The 12,511-nt window shown below is 42.9% G+C and overlaps 1 long non-coding RNA gene across 1 annotated transcript in view; it reads right to left on the reverse strand.

Annotated features, from left to right (window-relative positions):
* Window positions 1-12,511, reverse strand: part of LOC129657294 (uncharacterized) — a 119,572-nt gene that overhangs the window by 106,341 nt on the left and 720 nt on the right. The gene's annotated exons all lie outside the window — the stretch shown is intronic.

Here is a 12,511-nt window from a genome sequence, read left to right on the forward strand (position 1 = left end):
GAGAGAGAGTTAGGAGTTTTAACCTAATGAAGACATAAGGTAAAGCCTATGTCTTCTGTGAAATTGCCCCATAAGGCCCATCAGAATAGCCACTAATTTCCAGCACCTGTTCATCTGCCTTTAATTAAACCTGCTCTCCCTTAAACACCAGCACCAAGATAAATGAGAGTAAGCTAATTCAATCTTATTGATTCCCTGTTTTGTTTAATCACTAGAGTTACTGTTTTGCTTAATTACTAAAGATTGCATTCTATTTCTATTTCAAATACACCTTGACTCAGTTACAATATTTCTGCAGAGAAATGTGCTCTACCTTCCAGTCCTTTTATAAACATTTTCAACTCAACAGTTTCATCAACAAAAAAATTAGCTGTCTGCAGTTAAGAGCTGAAACCAATATTGTAAAAAATAAGTGGTGTAGGCTGGGGGATAACTGGAGACCTCTGAAGGAAGTAACATCTAAGTGGAATTCTGCAGGATAGAAGAGGATTTAGGAGAATGAGGAGAAAGATTTTATGTCCAAGAGCTTCCAGCCCAGAATCAGCATAATATGCTCTGAGGTCAATGAGCAGAATATAGTGGTAAATAATGTGGGAAAGAGAAGAAGGTTAAATTGAGGGAGATTTGGGGGGTTTAAGGAGACAAGAGAAAACTTTAAACAACAGGCAGAGAATTTTGGACTCCAGGACAATGGTTCACAACCATATCCTCTCTTCCAGCATACTTGAGGGATACAGTTATTCCCAGGGCCAGCAATGGCCCACAGGTCAATAGATCCTCAACTATAGGGATATGGAAGTGAGAATGATATCAGGCTATCCAAGAAGGAAGGAGGAGTGGTGACGGACATGAGAGATTTCAAAAACCCCACTTAAGGAAGGGGCTTTTCTGGTGGCTCAGTGGTGAAGACCGTCTGCCAATGCTAGAGACATGGGTTCAATCCCTGACTTGGGGTCTGGGGAGAGAATCCCGCCTGCCATGGAGCAACTAAGCCTGTGCACCGCAACTCTTGAGCCTGTGCTGCCCAGCCTGGGAGCCACAACTAGCCAGCCCACACACCGCAACTGCTGAAGCCCAAGTGCCCTAGAGCCAATGCTCCACGTCAAGAGAAGCCCCTGCAATGAGAAGACCACGGACCGCAACTAGAGAGGAGCCCCCACCATCCTCAACTAGAGAAAAGCCCATGCAGCAACAAAGCCTAACACAGCAAAAATATAAATAAATAAATGTTTTTTAAAAACCCACTTGACATTTTGATATTGCTTCCTTCAGCACTCCACTCATCCCTGCCTGCACGCTCAGTGTCAGCCATGTTCAACTCTTTTGTAACCCCACCCCTGGACTGCAGCCCACCAGGCTCCTCTGTCCATGGGATCCTCCAGGCAAGAATACTGGAGTGGGTAGCCGTGGGAAGCCACAGGGGACTTTTGAAGAAAATGCTGTCCTTTTTAACATGCTTCACAGCTACTTTTTAAAGTACTTCATGGAGTAATAACCTAATTTCCTAAACATTAGACAAGACTATTTCTGCACTTTTCAAGAGTAATTCACATAATACTCAACCAATAGATTTTCATTAAAAAGGTTCAGTCCACCTAAGTTTGGGAAATCTCGTAGCACATCCCTTTCTGTCGGAGTTCACAAACCATATTAATTAGCCTACTAAAGGATCTAAGAACTCTCACTATAGAACTCCCTGTTCCGTTTTTTATACCAGTTTCCACACACTTATTTGATCATAGATCTTATTCCCACATAATATCTATTAAGATCCTAGCACTCCACAGAAAAAGTTAAGAAACACTGGCCAACATTAGCATGTGGCTGTGGCATGTCAAGTGTGGTTTTGTGCTCACCAGATCTTCTTACACAAGATAATAAAGCAGGAAGTGGCATTGCTCCTACTCTCCAGAAACCCCACTTCCCACAGCTCTTCCGGTCTGTTCCTATTTGCCTCTTCAGTTCCTTATGCAGAGAACCCTACTCCAGCCCTCCTTCCTACCCAGTGGGGAAAAAAAAGTGAAAGCTTTAGTCGTTCAGTCCTGTCTGACTCTTTGCGACCCCATGGACTGTAGCCCACCAGGCTCCTCTGTCCATGGGATTATCCCCCTAAGATCACTGGAGTGGGTTGCCATTCCCTACTCCAGGGGATCTTTCCCACCCAGGGATCAAACCTGGGTCTTCTGCATTGCAGGCAGATTCTTCACCACCTGAAGCCCTCCCTTCCTACCCTTTAAGACCCTCCAGAGGGCTTTATTCAGTGGGGATGATGAAGTGAGGTTCCTGGGTTTCTCAGTGTTTTTCTGAGACCCTCACCAATGTCCACGCCCGGATATGGGCTAAGTAACTAAGCTGGCGGAGAAGGAAATGGCAACCCACTCCAGTATTCTTGCCTAGAGAATTCCGTGGACAGAGGAGCCTGGTGGGCCGCTGTCCATGGGGTCGCACAGAGTCGGACACGACTGAAGCGAGTTAGCAACAGCAGCAGCAGCAGCAACCGAGTTGGCTATAGGAGAAACCAGCCCGGAGGGCCTAATGACCCTGTGTGCTGGTCTGTGTAATTAACTAGAGGAACGGGAAGGGCTGGGAAAAGCTGCTGAGCAAGAAACAAAAGAGAAGAACAGGCCTGTCTGGGCTTGAACGAGTTACAAAAGTAGATGAGAATAAAAACAGGAATGGCCGTCTCTCTAGCTCTCATTTCCTTCTGCAAACGCCCTGAGTGGCCTTTTTAATTCTTCCCCTCCACTGCTGCAGTCAGATTTCTCCTTCAAAACTGTGCTCTGGGCGCCCTCTGCTGGCAGTTAGGTTTAAAACCAACTACAGCTTGGGCTCACATTCAGAAAACGAAGATCATGGCATCTGGTCCCATCACTTCATGGGAAATAGATGGGGAAACAGTGGAAACAGCGACAGACTTTATTTTGGGGAGCTCCAAAATCACTGCAGATGGTGATTGCAGCCATGAAATTAAAAGACGCTTAGTCCTTGGAAGGAAAGTTATGACCAACCTCGATAGCATATTCAAAAGCAGAGACATTACTTTGCCAACAAAGGTCCGTTTCCAGAGGTCATGTATGGATGTGAGAGTTGGACAGTGAAGAAAGCTGAGCGCCAAAAAAATTGATGCTTTTGAACTGTGGTGTTGGAGAAGACTCTTGAGAGTCCCTTGGACTGCAAGGAGGTCCAACCAGTCCATTCTGAAGGAGATCAGTCCTGGGTGTTCATTAGAAGGACCGATGTTGAAGCTGAAACTCCAATACTTTGGCCACCTCATGCGAAGAGTTGACTCATTGGAAAAGACCCTGATGCTGGGAGGGATTCGGGGCAGGAGGAGAAGGGGACAACAGAGGATGAGACTGGCTGGATGGCATCACCAACTCGATGGACATGAGTTTGGGTAAACTCCAGGAGTTGGTGATGGACAGGGAAGCCTGGCGTGCTGCGATTCATGGGGTCGCAAAGAGTTGGACATGACTGAGCGACTGAACTGAACTGAACTGAACAGCATGGGCTTCCCAGATGGTTCAGTTGTAAATAATTTGCCTGCCAATGTAGGAGACACAGGTTCGATGCCTGGGTCCAGAAAACCCTCAGAAAAAGAAAATGGATACCCACTCCAGTATTATCCACCAGAAAACCCCACGGATAAAGGAGCCGGGTGGACTACAGTACATGGACTTGCAAAGAGTCAGACACAACTTAGCGACTGAGCACAGCATAGGGGAATTTCCTGGCTGAGACTCCAGGTTTCCACTGCAGGGGCATCAGGTTCGATACCTAGCGTAGGAACTAAGACCTCTCATGCCCCATGGTGCGGTCAAAAAAATAAAATACTTTAATTTTAAAAATTAAAAAATAAAACCAACTACAGCATAAAAGTTACATTTGGGTGCCGCTATGCTTCCTAGCAAAGATGACGGTTCAACTTCTTTTCTATCAGCAACAACAAAAAGTAGGGGGGGATGATAAAAAAAAAAAGGGAGTGGTAAAATAAATTATCATACTTCATACTGTGAAACGCAGTCCACCTAAATTGTGTCCACCACTATATGAGGTGCTGAAGAATAAGAAATTAGTAATACTTGGCCTCCACTCTCAAGGAACTTGTAAGTTAGAGTGAGGAACCCAACATACAACGCATTTCTCAAAAGGAAGAATTTCAGAAAATTTCTGTAACATGTGCCTTGAATGCTGATTCCAGTAAGTTCACTGAATCTATAAAGAAGCAACTCAGGACTTCACTGGAAGTCCCATGGTTAAGACTCCAAGCTTCCGATGCAGGGGGCATGGGTTCAATCCCTGGTCAGGGAACTAAGATCCCACATGCCATGCCATGCAGCATGGCCAAAAGAAAATCAAGAAGAAGCAACTCAAAGCAGGCCATGCCTTCTTAAATGTGCATCTTACTGGATATGTTTGGTTACATGACAATATGGACTCAGCCAATGATCGTAACAGCCAACTATTACGGAATACTTGTTGGGAGCCAGTCACAAAAAGTTTTATGCGTGTTAGCTCATTTTATGAATTAGGTTCAGAGATGAGCCTAAGGAAGGAACTGAGGTTCAGAGATGCCAAGATCACACAACCAGAAAGTGGCAGAGTCAGCATTCAAGCCAAGGTCTGCTTGACTCCAAGGTCCCTTTAATCTCCACCCACTACACTACCACGAACATTATCAGTTTCCATAAATATCACTGCTACCTGAGGTTTCCCTCCACTTGGTCACTGAGTATAATATGTATCCTAAGTCACTTCAGTCATGTCTGACTCTTTGCAACCCAGTGGACTGTAGCCAACCAGGCTCCTCTGTCCATGGGATTCTCCAGGCAAGAATACTGGAGTGGGTTGCCATGCTCCCCTCCAGGGGATCTTCCCAACCCAGGGATCAAACCCATGTCTCTCATGTCTCCTGCATTGGCAGGTGGGTTCTTTACCACTAGCGCCACCTGGGATGCCCACTGAGGATAATGGATGTAATGGTCAACAATAGTATCCTATTTCATGTTCATACTGAGCAAAGGCCTGTGTGAAGGCCCTGGCCTTAAGGAGTGTACAATAATAATGGAGCAGGGGCTACATGCAAAATAAATTAAATGTAGCCAATAGATTTTCCACATGGCAAAAAAACAGCTAGTTTGAAAACATAATGGAAAACAACTTCCACTAACAAGAGCATCCAAATACCCCAGAATAAACATTGTCTTTATGAAGAAACTTACAGAGCTTTTATAGAAACATATAATGTAGAATACATAGAAAGTTAACCGCAGTTCCTGGATGAGAAGACTCAATATTGCAAATATATTCATTCTCTTCAATTTGTTAAATGCAAAAAGTAAATTTGGTTTATTGATTTGGTTATTGAATCACTGTGACATCAGCACCGAAATGGACCTATACATCAACTCTAAAATTCAATTAACAATGGATATGGGGAGTTTAGTCTATGGTAAAAGTAGCATTTCAAACTAGTGGGTAAAATAGTCAATAAGTGGTATGTAACAGCTGGCTGTACATTTGAGAAAACACAAATTCCTACTCTTACAAGAGACATAAAAACAAATTCTAGGGGGATTAAGGATTTAAACATTAAAACAAATGAAAGTAACAGAAGAAAAATAAGGCAATATTTTTATATGGAGATAGAAAAGAATGCCTTGCCCCAAATGCCACTCAGGTCCAACATTATGATTAAAAAATACTGATATGTTTGATGAGGTAAAAAAACCAAAATGTCTGGAAATGAACAGACACGAAAAAGAAAGAGAAAATGGTAAACTTCAGGGGAAAAATATTCGAGATATATATGACAGTCAGAGAAGACAATGCATTATTAATTTTAAAAACAAAAAACAGAGTTCATAAAAGTCTTCATTAATATTAAATATAAAATGCACAAAAGAAAAGACAAATATAAATTAGATCACTACATTATTTTTACGGGATGGTAAAGAGACTTTCTGGTGGCTCAGATGGTAAAGCATCTGCCTGCAATGCAGGAGACCTGGGTTCAATCCCTGGGTTGGGAACATCCCCTGGAGAAGGAAATGGCACCCCACTCAAGTATTCTTGTCTGGAAAATCCCATGGACAGAGAAGCCTGGTAGGCTACAGTCCATGGGGTCGCAAAGACTCCGACAGGACTGAGTGACTTCACTTTCACTTTCTTTTTTTTTTTTTTTTAATTTTATTTTATTTTTAAACTTTACATAATTGTATTAGTTTTGCCAAATATCAAAATGAATCCGCCACAGGTATAAAATAGACTTTTACTGCTGTACTGTTTGAACTTCTACAGTGATCACATGCTACAAGAAAAAAAAAACAACTATAAAATATTTCCATTTCTGAAGAACAACAATAAGTAAAAGAACAGTCCCTTACAGGAGACCTTAATACTTAACAAGCAGCATCCTGAATTAGTGAGTACTTGAAAGTCTCCATCTTGTGGCATATTCGGAAATGCTCTAGTAACCTAAGAAATAGGATGATTCAAAATTAGTGACTTCTCCTTCTGAGAAGCTAATCTCTAAAAAGCAATGACAGGGACTTGCCTGATGGTCCAATGGTTAAGATTCCACTTTACTCATCAGTTCAGTTCAGTCGCTCAGTCGTGTCCAACTCTGTGCCACCGAGGACTGCAGCATGCCAGGCCTCTCTGTCCATCACCAACTCCTGGAGCTGCTCAAACTCATGTCCATCGAGTCAGTGATGCCATCCAACCATCTCATCCTCTGTTATCCCCTTCTCCTCCCGCCTTCAATCTTTCCCAGCATCAGGGTCTTTTCCAAGGAGTCAGTTCTTCACATTAGGTGGCCAAAAGATTGCAGTTTCAGCTTCAGCATCAGTCCTTCCAATAAATATTCAGAACTGATTTCCTTGAGGATGGACTGGTTGGATCTCCTTGCAGTCCAAAGGACTCTCAAGAGTCTTCTCCAACACCACAGTTCAAAAGCATCACTTCTTCGGTGCTCAGCTTTCTTTATAGTCCAACTCTCACATCCATACATGACTATTGGAAAAACCATAGCCTTGACAAGACAGACCTTTGTTGGCAAAATAATGTCTCTGCTTTTTAATATGCTGTCTGGGTTGGTCATAGTCTTTCTTCCAAGGAGCAAGTGTCTTTTAATTTCATGGCTGCAGTCACCATCTGTGGTGATTTTGAAGCCCAGGAAAATAAATCTGTCACTGTTTCCACTGTTTCCCCATCTATTTGCCTTGAAGTGATGGGACCAGATGCCATGATCTTCATTTTCTGAATGTTGAGTTTTAAGCCAACTTTTCACCCTATCTTTCACTTTCATCAAGAGGCTCTTTAGTTCTTCTTTGCTTTCTGCCATAAGGGTGGTGTCATCTGCGAATCTGAGGTTATTGATATTTCTCCCAGCAATCTTGATTCCAGCTTGTGCTTCATCCAGCCTGGCATTTCGTATGATGTACTCTGCTGCTGCTACTACTAAGTCACTTCACTCGTGTCCAACTCTACGCGACCCCATAGACGGGAGCCCACCAGGCTCCCTCATCCCTGGGATTCTCTAGGAAAGAACACTGGAGTGGGTTGCCATTTTCTTCTCCAATGCATGAAAGTGAAAAGTGAAAGTGAAGTCGCTCAGTTGTATCCGACTCTTAGCAACCCCATGGACTGCAGCCTACCAGGCTTCTCCGTCCATGGGATTTTCCAGGCAAGAATATTGGAGTGGGTTGCCATTTCCTTCTCCAATGAATGAAAGTGAAAAGTGAAAAGTGATGTACTCTGCATATAAGTTAAATAAGTAGGGTGACAATACAACAAGACAGCCTTGACATACTCCGTGCCTGATTTGGAACCAGTCTGTTGTTCCATGTCCAGTTCTAATTGTTGCTTCTTGAGCAGGATACAGACTTCTCAGGAGGCAGGTCAGGTGGTCCGCCAGTATTCCCATTTCTTGAAGACTTTTCCATATTTTATTGTGATCCACACAGTCAAAGGCGTTGGCATAGTCAATAAAGCAGAAGTAGATGTTTTTCTCGGAGAAGGCAATGGCACCCCACTCCAGTACTCTTGCCTGGAAAATCCCATGGATGGAGGAGCCTGGTGGGCTGCAGTCCATGGGGTCGCTAAGAGTCAGACACGACTGAGAGACTTCACTTTCACTTTTCACTTTCATGCATTGGAGAAGGAAATGGCAACCCACTCCAGTGTTCTTGCCTGGAGAATCCCAGGGATGGCAGAGCCTGGTGGGCTGCCGTCTATGGCGTCACACAGAGTCGGACACGACTGAAGTGACTTAGCAGCAGCAGCAGCAGCAGATGTTTTTCTGGAACTCTCTTGCTTTTTCAAAGATCCAGCTGATGTTGGCCATTTGATCTCTAATTCCTCTGCCTTTTCTAGATCCAGCTTGAACACCTGGAAGTTCATGGTTCACCTACTGTTGAAGCCTGGCTTAGAGAATTTTGAGCATTACTTTGCTAGCATGTGAGATGAGGGCAATTGTATGGTAGTCTGAACATTCTTTGGTATTGCCCTTCTTTGGGATTGGAATGAAAACTGACCTTTTCCAGTTCTGTGGCTACTGCTGAGTTTTCCAAATTTGCTGGCATACTGAGTGCAGCACTTTCACAGCATCATCTTTTAAGATTTGAAATAGCTCAACTGGAATTCCATCACCTCCACTAGCTTTGTTCATAGTGATGCTTCCTAAGGCCCACTTAACTTCACATTCCAGGATGTCTGGCTCTTCATGAGTGATCACACCATTATGGTTATCTAGGTCATGAAGGTCTTTTTTGTACAGTTGTTCTGTGTATTCTTGCCACCTCTTCTTAATATCTTCTGCTTCTGTTAGGTCCATACTATTTCTGTCCTTAATTGAGCCCATTTTTGTATGAAATGTTCCATTGGTATCTCTAATTTTCTTGAAGAGATCTCCAGTCTGTCCCATTCTATTGTTTACCTCTATTTCTTTGCACTGATCACTGAGGAGGGCTTTCTTCTTTCTCCTTGCTATTCTTTGGAACTCTGCATTCAAATGGGTATATCTTTCCTTTTCTCCTTTGCCCTTAGCTTCTCTTCTTTTCTCAGTTATTTGTAAGACATCCTCAGACAACCATTTTGCCTTTTTGCATTTCTTTTTCTTGGGGATGGTCTCGATCACTGCTTCTGTACAATGTCATAAACCTCCATCCATAGTTCTTCAGGCACTGTATCAGATCTAATCCCTTGAATCTATTTGTCACTTCCACTGTATAGTCATAAGGGATTTGATTTAGGTCATACTTGAATGGTCAAGTGGTTTTCCCTACTTTCTTCAATTTAAGTCTGAATTTGGCAATAAAGAGTTCATGATCTGAGCCACAGTCAGCTCCTGGTCTTGTTTTTGCTGACTGTATACAGCTTCTCCATCTTTGGCTGCAAAGAATATAATCAATCTGATTTTGGTATTGACCATCTTGTGATGTCCATGTGTAGAGTCTTCTCTTGTGTTGTTGGAAGAGGGTATTTTCTATGACCAGCACATTCTCTTGGCAAAACTCTATTAGCCTTTGACCTGCTTCGTTTTGTACTCCAAGGCCAAATTTGCCTGTTACTTTAGGTATCTCTTTGACTTCCTACTTTTGCATTCCAGTCCCCTATAATGAAAAGTATATCTTTTCTGGGTGTTAGTTCTAGAAGGTCTTGTAGGACTTCATAGAACCGTTCAACTTCAGCTTCTTCTGCATTACTGGTTGGGGCGTAGACTTGGATTACTGTGATATTGAATGGTTTGCCTTGGAAATGAACAGAGATCATTCTGTCATTTTTGAGACTGCACCCAAGTACTGCATTTCAGACTCTTTTGTTGACTATGAGGCCTACACCATTTCTTCTAAGGGATTCTTGCCCATAGTAGTAGATGTATGGTCATCTGAATTAAACTTGCCCATTTTAGTTCAATGATTCCCTAAAATGTCGATGTTCACTCTTGCCATCTCCTATTTGACCACTTCCAATTTATCTTGATTCATGGACCTAACATTCCAGGTTCCTATGCAATATTATTCTTTACAGCATCAGACTTTACTTTCATCACAGTCACATCCACAGTTAGGCGTTGTTTTTGCTTTGGCTCCGTCTCTTCATTCTTTCTGGAGTTATTTCTTCACTCTCCTCCAGTAGCATATTGGGCACCTGCCAACCTGGGGAGTTCATCTTTCAGTGTCCTATCTTTTTGCCTTTTCATACTGTTCTTGGGGTTCTCAAGGCAAGAATACTGAAGTGTTTTGCCATTCCCTTCGCCAGTGGACCACATGTTGTCAGAACTCTCCACCATGACCCGTCTGTCTTGGGTGGCCCTACATGACATAGGTCACAGTTTCATTGAGTTAGACAAGGCTCTGGTCCATGTGATCAATTTGATTAGTTTTCTGTGATTGTGGTTTTCTTTCTTTGCCCACATATCCGGAGAAAAACATGATCTTAAAAGGATATATGCACCCCAGTGTTCACTGCAGCACTGTTTACAATAGCCAAGACATGGAAACAACCCTAACATCCATCAACAGGGAAATAGATAAGGAATATGTGTGTGTGTGTATACATACACATATATAGAATAAGATACCACATGCCAGACAGCATGGCCAAAAAACAGAAACAATAAACTTTAAAAAAAGTAATGATAGTAGATTTGCTGTTCCATGAAAGGTCTAAAAGCCTTATTTTAAAAGAAATGGACATATTAAGCAATTATCCTTCAATTTAAAAATAATTAATTTTTAAAAAATAAATAAAAGAAATGGACAAGAGCACAATGTCTCATTTCTCCTTCCCATGGGTCCATCTTCTCATCCTTCTGGTCCACCCTCAAGATTTTACAAAACCATCTAGGGAAAGACAGAAATATCTATGCTGTTTTAAATTGCCTGCTGTGGTTTTTAGGCTCTATTACTCTGCTGGCATAAAAACAGAAAACAAAGAAAATGAAAGGAGGACAAGCAGGGAAAGAAGGAAAAGATTCCCTAAAGGTTTCAAAATAGATTTTGGAAACTCCCTGAAGAGAGAGTGTACAGAAAGAAAAGGCTGGAGGTACAGAAGCCAACAGTAATGCCACAAACCGAGAAGACTGCCTGAGAGCTGGGCAGCTCCCCACCTGGGCTTACTGGAGTCTCTCCAGGCTGGAGGAGCATAGAGGGTCCACGGGAAGCAATCCACTCAGCCACAGAGCCCCGGCTGGGAGGTGAGGGGTGACAGCGTGTGGGACGAGAAGACGCTCAGTCACTGGGGACCCAGGCGAGGTAAGGCCCAAGAGCTGCTCCCTCAAGACCACAGAGTGACAGCATGACAGGAGGGAAGGCAGCAAGGTGTGCTAGCCAGAGTCCTGAGACAGCCTCCTGAACCTCTCAAAGCCTCAGAATGGCATGAGGGAGCAGCAGAAAGTCTCCCCTGCCCCTCAGAGGGCCACAGAAGAGGTAGAGAGAGACCCAAAGTGCATGCGGGACCCTGGAGGGCCCAAGTGGGTTGTGTGAACTGATGAGCAGAGACAAACACAAAACAAATACTAGCTGCAGATGCCACCTGAGCGAGATGAAGATCCTCGATCAGGAGACCTCCTGCTCCTCCAGGTTCCTCACACACACACAAATGGCACCCCCTGTACGAAGAAGAGAAATTCTGTGTTCACTGAGGAAACCTCTCATTGACTAGATTAAGCACAGATAGCAGGTAAAATGAGGCTCACGAGAAAGGCAGAGGTGTGCTATAAATTATGCTTTATGTTGCTGAGGCCTGAATTTGTGGACTGTGCAAAGTTAACCCCCCACACTAGTTTTACAGGATTGTTTTAATATGACAAGATGAGACCAATGATAGGGAAGGTCCCATATACATGTCTCCAACCATCAGAAGCTTGTTGTCATTACCACAGCTCAGGATTCATTGCCCAGTCACTTTCAGCACCACCCTTTACTAAACAGAAGAAGCAAGGCAGTGCAGCCAAGCTTACTAAGCTTATTTTTACAGTAAGCAAGAATATACCAATGTATCACCTCAGAATTAACATATTTCTTTTTCCCACATGTAAGTGCTCGTGATTCAGGCATCCCACCTATAACACAAGACATTATCTCTAAGCTGGTAAGACACATTGATTCAAGATTTCCTTTATACAAAAGGATAAAGGAGTCAACAAGCCATTTTTTAATAGTTACAGTCCAGACCAGTTTTGCTGCTTGCTTGTCAAATCCCATTTGATTGCACTGGGTTAAAATAAATTCAATCGACTACCTGTCTTCAAGTCCAGCGAGGGATCGACTGTTTTTCCTTTAAAGTTATACCATCAGAAGCAAGACAGTAATTCTCAGTAATTAATGTGTTTATCACACTAAAGATTGCAACTACATATCTATGGTGTGCTGAGAATTCTGCACAATTACTTAATTTAAACTTGACAATTATCCCTGTTTTACAGATTAGCAAACTGAGTCTCAGGAAGGCTAAGTTACAATAAAGACACAGAGTAAATGGCAATGCCTATATTTCACTCTACCAC

Source organism: Bubalus kerabau, chromosome 7 (genome assembly GCF_029407905.1).
Source record: "Bubalus kerabau isolate K-KA32 ecotype Philippines breed swamp buffalo chromosome 7, PCC_UOA_SB_1v2, whole genome shotgun sequence".
NCBI lineage: Eukaryota > Metazoa > Chordata > Mammalia > Artiodactyla > Bovidae > Bubalus > Bubalus kerabau.